Raw genomic sequence first — 7,402 nt, 5'->3', positions numbered from 1 at the left:
GTCTTTCATCTCTCCATGTGCTGTACAGATATACACTGAGACAAAACTCCCATACATATAAAAATGTTACATTCAGCAACATAATGACAGGGAAGTTAGAGTGTAGGGGACCTTCTCCCACTTTTTCCTGGGTATTCTTGAGGAGAGAGGTATAAGAAATCATCAGATAGAAAAAGAGACCTAATTGATAAGAGGAAAGACAGAAACACAGGATAGCTTCGGAGGACCTGGATCGAAATTCGCCAGCCCAGAACTTTATTCAAAAGGGCTTTTTATAGCAATAAATAGACCTCCCCTTGCTAGATACAGTCAAGTGCAGACCCCTCCAAACACCTGCTAACCACGCTTGTGGTCAAATCATCCCCTTATGCAGCCCTGCTAGGTAAAGCAAGCTCAGATTCTCTGACATTGAGTAATTTGGGCCTCCACATTAACTGTTTTAGACACTTAAGAAAAAATTACCTTATTATTTCCTCAGTACATCTTTGAAGAGTCTTACAAAAGCTTAGGATGATCACATTTTAACTGTTTTTAGGATGTGGAACTGCACAAAATGCTATCCCATTTGGCTGCTTGAGTCTTAACCAGTTTTCAACAGCCCTTCACTCTCGGGTTTGGGGATGGGGCAAAAGGTGAAGATGTGAAGGAAAAAATGATTTTGAGGAGTAGTTAGCTGGTTAGCACTCCTCACCTAACGCATTCACAAACTCCAATAAGCTGTCAAGGAACCCGGGTTTTCAATCGTTTGATTTTGTTTCCCCACGCCTGTTTTATCTTTTCTTAGTCCTGTCCATAGGAAATACAAGGAAAGATTGAGCTTCTGTTTAGGGGCACTAAACCTCCCTCTTCTCCCCAGTCTTTGGCTCACCAGAGCAGAATCTTCCCCGCAGAGCACAGATGCTGGGGGGGGGGGGGGGGGGGCGGGGGGGGGGGGGCGGGAGAGGGGGGACCTCCCTACCTCTCAGCTCTCATCTCGCTTTCCAATAAGAATCACACACAGGATCTTTGCCTATGAAGAAAGTATTTTAGACACCCACAGACCCAGATTATTTCCTTCCCCCTTTTAATTTTCTTCAGAGTTTCTTTTGTTTAAACTAAAATCATCTATGGGTATAAAATACTCAACCTAGATGTCTTAGATTGTCTCCAAAGCCTCATCCCAGTTAGGTGACAACATATTTGTCAGGGAGGAGGGCAGAAGGAGCTACGTGGAGGGTCCGTTTCATAGTAACTGAAAGACCTCAGAATTCTCATCAGTATCCATTAAAGCAAGGGTAAAATTTGAGCGAAGATATTCTGGTGGCTGGGTTAAAAACACACCTGAGGCAGCCAGGAGATAACCTAGAACCTTCTGGTCCATAGTCAGACACATTCCCATTGTACCAGACCCATGTCTACAGGTCTCTTTACTGAACTATTTCAAAATAAGACTTTAGAATCGTTGTTTTTTTAAAGCTACTAAGCAACCATTCGTTTTGACCCCCTTCTCAACTCCCACACCTTACCCTGCCTGGCAGATAGCCTCCCAGACTCCTGGTTTTTACCAAGCACTGCCAGTCACAGAGTAGACCAATTATTGGAGTTCATAAGGCCAAGGCCAGAGCCTGAGTCATGGAAGCCCTAACAAGTCAGCTTGGATCAATTAAACAAGAATAGTGAAAAGTAAAAACAGAGATTGATTCATCTTAACCATGTTTATAAGAGTAAAAGATTCAGTGAACCCACCCTTCTCCTCTCCCAGCCCCAGGTCCACGTTGCAGATCTTGACGTGAGGTTCAGCTTCATTTATTTATTTTAGTTCCATTCATTTATGTTTTAATAGTGTTAGAGAACAGCTTTCATCAGTCAGTTCTCCTCCTCCACCTTGTGGGGACCCAGGATTTGAGCTAAGTACCCTGAGCCAGTCTCCCGGTCCTGATCTGTTTTCAGAACTGTGTGAAATCTCCTTCTGGGGAGATAAGCTCCCTATCTGGACGGTACCAGGCACCCAACATTTTTTTCTCCACCCAACAAGAGATTCCAAGTACATCATCTCGGTTGTCTGATAAGCAAAGAGAAGGGTACAGCCTTTGTTTAGTAGTGTCATCCTTGCAGAGATGGCCACTGAGAGTTTCCAAAGTCCAGCCTATCCATCAGTTTTTGGTTCCCACAAGATGGAGATATCCAGATTGTCCTATGATCAGATAACTAGAATATGAAAAGATAGAAGAAATGTTTAATACCTCCTGGAAAGCAGACCCAACGTTCTGGATAGCTGTTGGGAAAGACAATTTCTCCCAGATGTGTCCTCTAGTGTCACCTACAGGCTTCCTTGTTGCTGGTTTTAGTGCACAAAAAGGTCTCAATCATTTTGATTATTTTCTAGTTAAAAAAAATAGTGCTGGAGAATCTGGGACATACAGAAAATTTTCTCTTTTTGAACAACAGGAAGAACAGGTAGGCATGTGCTGTTTCTATGGCATAGCAGTTATCATGTTTCCCTGACTCAATTCAAAAGCAGGCAGACAATGGCATCTTTTCCACAAATATGTCCCTTCTGGAAGTTTTTAATTTGAGCATAATAATGGTGTACCCTATGAGCCTTGGAAATGAAAAATAAAAACACTTTGTTTCATTTCAAAGGAGATTTTCCTGTCTCTCCCCAGGGGGAATGAGAGTCATCACTCTAAATTTTTTAAAACAACTCTGAAATTTTCCTTTTTTTGCAGCAAGGAGGCCAGCTGCCTACTCCCCAAGACATTCTCAGGGACTGTCTAGCAGAGGGCTGGTGGTTGCTGAGAGCCCTGGTCCAGTGTGAAGCGGTTTAAAACTCGCCTGCTTTTCCCCTTTGTTAAAATTATTATTGTTTTTCTATTATTTATTGGTTATTTTGAGACTCATTCTGTAGCCTTAAGCGGACCTGGAACTCCTGTTTCACTTCCTCAGTCCTGGGATTATGGATGTGCACCATCATGCCTGGTGTAATGGTGAAACTTAAAAACAAGTTTTATTTATTTGTATGTGTAGGTGTGAGTGTATGCCCTGTGTGTTTGGGTGCCAGGGGAGACCAGGACATCATATCCCCTGGAAATGCAGTTACAGATGGTCTGAGCCATCTCCCAATCCCAGCAATGACATTTTTGACAGGGTCTGAGACATACTCACTTCTCTGAGCTTACACTTAAAAGCATTTCTTTCCAACAGCATATCCTACAGCAGAATGAGGGAGGCGTTTCTAGCATGGTGTTCCTACACTTCTCAAAACCAGACAGCCCAGGTGCCCTCCCTCTGTAGTTTATTATCGCTGGCAAATGTTCCGTCATCTGAGGTATCTGTACGATGATGCCATGCCCTTTACTACATAGGGTTTAGAATTCACAGTATTGCTCTCAGAAAGGTATCTGGGAGTGTTTGCGCTCCACCGGCGATACTCCGTGGTGTGCCCTCCTAGGATTTCTCCTTAGTTTAACTCTCTTGTGAGGCGCTTAAAATCAGGTCTTGGCTCGCTGAAGGATTCTCACAGAGGAAAATCGAGCCCAGGTGAACCATTCGGAGAGTATCTTTGGACTCCAGTGAACAACAAAATTGTTCAAAACTACTTATTAAAATGTTGTTACAAATTTTCTTTTTGCACTCGGGCCGTTTAACGTTGACAGGAGCATAGAAAGAGAAAGCCGGCGGGATACTCACTGCTACCCATCAGAGAAGCCTCGTGTGTGTGAGTGCACTCTCACGTTCAGATCTTGGAGTCCTGAGTGAGCCTGTGAGGATTCCCAAGGCAGGAGCAGGTCTGGGGGCTCCCCGGGTTCAGTTTCCTTGTGCAGGACCGCGCTCAGTCCCCTCTTGAGCCTGTCCTTCACAGGGCTACACCGATCCTTCTAGAGCCTGGTAATCTCAGCACGTCAGTTTCAACGTTTGTAGACTCCAACGTCTGGGTCCATCCCTGAGAACGTGACAAAAACAACAAACAAACAAACAAACAAACAAACAAAAAACAGTCTCTCCCATAATGTGTCCTTAAGTGTGTCAGATCTGGCCACAAAATTGAGAGGTGGATCTTAGGCTCACGCTCCTCGTCTGTGATACAGACACTCACGCCCATTTCACCCGGCGGCTGAGTCTTGGGTGAGTCAACCACAGAGGAAATCACCAAACTCCACACGCCAGGAGAGCTCTGTCTTGTTCAATAACTTCGCCTCTTTTCCTGGCGCTCTGCTTCCTGAACCACCTGGTAGGAAGCCTTGCGTGTGGGTGGGTGTAGGAGAGGGTTCCTGGCCTTTGAGTTCAGTGTGTTCTGTTAAAACAGGAGGTGTTGGATGCTGGCATGAAATGAGAAGCCCCATGCGCAAGGCTGAGGCAGGAGGATTATCTTGAGTTTGAAACTGCTCTGGGGTACAGACCTGTATCCTGTCTGAATAAAGAGATATAAGGGAAAAAACACAAAAACAAACAAACAAACAAACAAAAAACCCATAAGAGTAAATAAGAAAAATTTATTTTATTTTCCTGTTCAAATAGAACCCCTGGAGTGAACTGGACAATGCCAGATTTCCCATGTGGTTCCATGGTGTAATGGTTAGCACTCTGGACTCTGAATCCAGTGATCCGAGTTCAAATCTCGGTGGGACCTATACTTTTGTTTGATTTTCTTCTAATTTAAATCGATACTTTTAATTACCGGTAATCACACCTTAATAGAGTTAAATACCTTTATTCGCTAACTAAGTGACTCGATTCTTGCTTACAGTTTGTTTTCTGGAGGGAGGGGGGAAAAAGGAAGAAACCTCAAGAAGGAATTGCAGTGGGAAGCGAGAACTCTGCTCACACCTGAGGGGGGAGGTACCGAGGGGGCGGGAGGAAAGACTAGAAGTAAAGACCCAGAGGAAACAGTCCCAAGCTGTAAAGGAAACCAGAATTAAAATTTATCTAGTCTGCAGAGCAGTAGTAGCTGTTTTGTTGTGTGTGTGTGTGTGTGTGTGTGTGTGTGTGTGTGTGTGTGTGTGTTTTGTTTTTGTTTTTTAAATCAAAGTCTCACTCTATGCCTGAGTACCTCAAACTCGCGACAATCCTGCTTCTGTCTCCTGAAAACTGGAACTTCAACTTCTTCGTTTGGTTTGGAGTTTTTTGTGTGCTTTATTTTTTCTTTTTTAACATTTTCTTTTAGAGAGGGTCTCGTGTAGCCGAGGGTGGCCTGGAATTTCTAATGCTCCTGTCTCCCTTCTTGGGTGCAGGAATTACAGATGACTCAGGAAGACGCGGTTGGCCACAGTCTCCAGTGAGAAGAGAGAATCCCAAGCAATGACTCCACACCAAGGGTGGTGGCTTCGTGTGAGCCGGGGTTGGGTGGGGACTGGTGTATCTTCTGGGACTGTCAACTCGGTGAAAGTGTCGGCGTGAGCAAGTGCACAAGGGGGTGGCAAGGGCCGGGAGCCTAGCGTGGGACCCGCAACCAGAGTCTGCCCCCGCGGTCTCCAAAGTCACACTCGCTCTTCCTGCAACATCTTTCTCTAAAGTTTTTGTTTTCCCAATGTCGTACTTGTACACCGTGTCTGTGAGCGTATTCCCTTCCCATTGCCCCTTTTGTCCCTTCTGCTCCCGCTGACCTCCTTCACAACCGGTCCGCCCGTGTGAGCTCACACGCAGGGCTCACGCAGGGAGCCACACACAGGTGCTGTGTGTTCACGACTGCAAGGTCACTTCCTATCGGTTTCTCAGCGCACAGGCCACGCCTCTTTGAAACAGAAAATAACAGCGGGGAATAGTGCGTGTGTAGTCTCCAGTGTCACAGGCTGTTTGACAAGATTTCGCCGTGGAGGAAGGAGGTTGATTTATTTTCAATAAATAACATCCCACATTCAACCTCAGGGAGCGCACATATATAGTAGGAATTCCCTTTCTTTTTTTCCTTCTTTCTTCCTACCTTCCTTCCTTCCTTCCTTCCTTCCTTCCTTCCTTCCTTCCGTCCTCCCTCCCTCCCTCCCTCCCTCCCTCCCTTCCTTTCTTTTTTAAGGAATTTAGCGTCTTGATTTTTCACTTATTTAGATTTGTAAGAAGTTTGATTTTCATTTAAAATATTGGTTATCCCTATCTTGTTTTATATAACCTCAAATCTGCCTGAGCTCGTTCACTAAATTTAGGGGACCGTCATAATAAATTCACCTCTTGTGAAATCGGGATTTACTCATAACCATATATGACCACACCACTTGCTGTTAGTTCCCATAGAGTTTTCAATACATTTTCATACATATGCACATGAGTTAGTGATGAAAAAATTACCCTCAATCCTTCTAGTAAAGGATATGTTTTTAATGCAAGTTTCCTTCTCATATATAACAAATTACTTATCAAAATTCTCTAGTTATGCCTTTTAGTGTCCGCTCTCCTTAAAATATAAAGACAATTCAAGCCAGAAGAAGCAGGCCTAAAACACGGTTTTATAATTACTGGAAATACTTTTAAAAATCAGAACAGTTTATAGAAATATCTTCTATTGCAATAGATCATGGCAGGGTCTTTGAGCATTCAAAAATACAAAGAGTTTGGCTTAAAGCTTTTCGGCAAATGTAGACTACGTTCGTTGTTCAAGAAGAAAAGGGTTCGTGGAAAATAAATAAATGTTTATCCTCCGGGGTGGGGGGGGGGGGGAATAGCTATGAGGCCTGCGGAGATCCCAGTAGTCAGTCGAGCACAAGGCAGAAAGTAGAGCCATAGGGGGAGGCTAGCACGTATATCCTCAAACTCCGTGTTCTCTTTCCTGGACCCGCAGTTTGTGTCCCATTTTCACTGTAGGGTGGAAAGCAAGTGTGGGATGGAGAAACAAAGACGATAAAGGATGGAGATGTGCAAGTAAAGGAATCATCAAAGTGTGAAAGGGTCCTTTTAGGAAGAAAGAAATGATTACATATGGGAATTTCTTAAGGAGTCTTGCAGGTTGAAGGCTGTTAACACCATATAGAGATCACAAAATCAAAGTTTAAAGACCGCCACCAAAGTAAGACTTAAAGATAGAGGCAAAGTGCTATCTCCAAAGTGGGACGAGGTGGCCGAGTGGTTAAGGCGATGGACTGCTAATCCATTGTGCTCTGCACGCGTGGGTTCGAATCCCACCCTCGTCGTCGGTCTGCGTAGGCCTCTATATTATAGTTTTCTTACTCTTAAAACTGTCCAAAAAAGTTATCAGTGACTCCTATGCTCCACTGTCTTCCAATCCCTCAGTGAGTCACTACACTAGAGTAGGTACTCATGCTCCCAGCACACGAACTGCAAGAATTTCCTGCCGTGGTGTATAGACCTCATCGCTCCTTCCAGTCGCAGCTCCCACCGACTGGCATGCTTTGGTTTGTGGTTTGTACCTCATTAAGAAGACCACCTCCACACAGTTTGTACCTAAGACCACCTCCACACAGTTTGTACCTCACTC

General features: G+C 44.4%; 2 non-coding genes across 2 annotated transcripts; both read left to right on the top strand.

Annotated features, from left to right (window-relative positions):
* The first annotated feature begins 4,537 nt into the window (after window positions 1-4,537).
* On the top strand, window positions 4,538-4,609 carry Trnaq-cug. Its single transcript has one exon. It is a non-coding gene; the product is annotated as a tRNA-Gln (tRNA).
* A 2,406-nt stretch (window positions 4,610-7,015) lies between these two features.
* Window positions 7,016-7,097, top strand: Trnas-gcu. The gene has a single exon. It is a non-coding gene; the product is annotated as a tRNA-Ser (tRNA).
* The last annotated feature ends 305 nt before the right edge of the window (window positions 7,098-7,402 follow it).

This window comes from Onychomys torridus, chromosome 5 (assembly GCF_903995425.1).
Source record: "Onychomys torridus chromosome 5, mOncTor1.1, whole genome shotgun sequence".
Taxonomy (NCBI): Eukaryota; Metazoa; Chordata; class Mammalia; order Rodentia; family Cricetidae; genus Onychomys; species Onychomys torridus.
The sequence above is the reverse complement of the archived record's forward strand: the minus strand, read 5'-3'. Positions and strand labels throughout refer to the sequence as shown.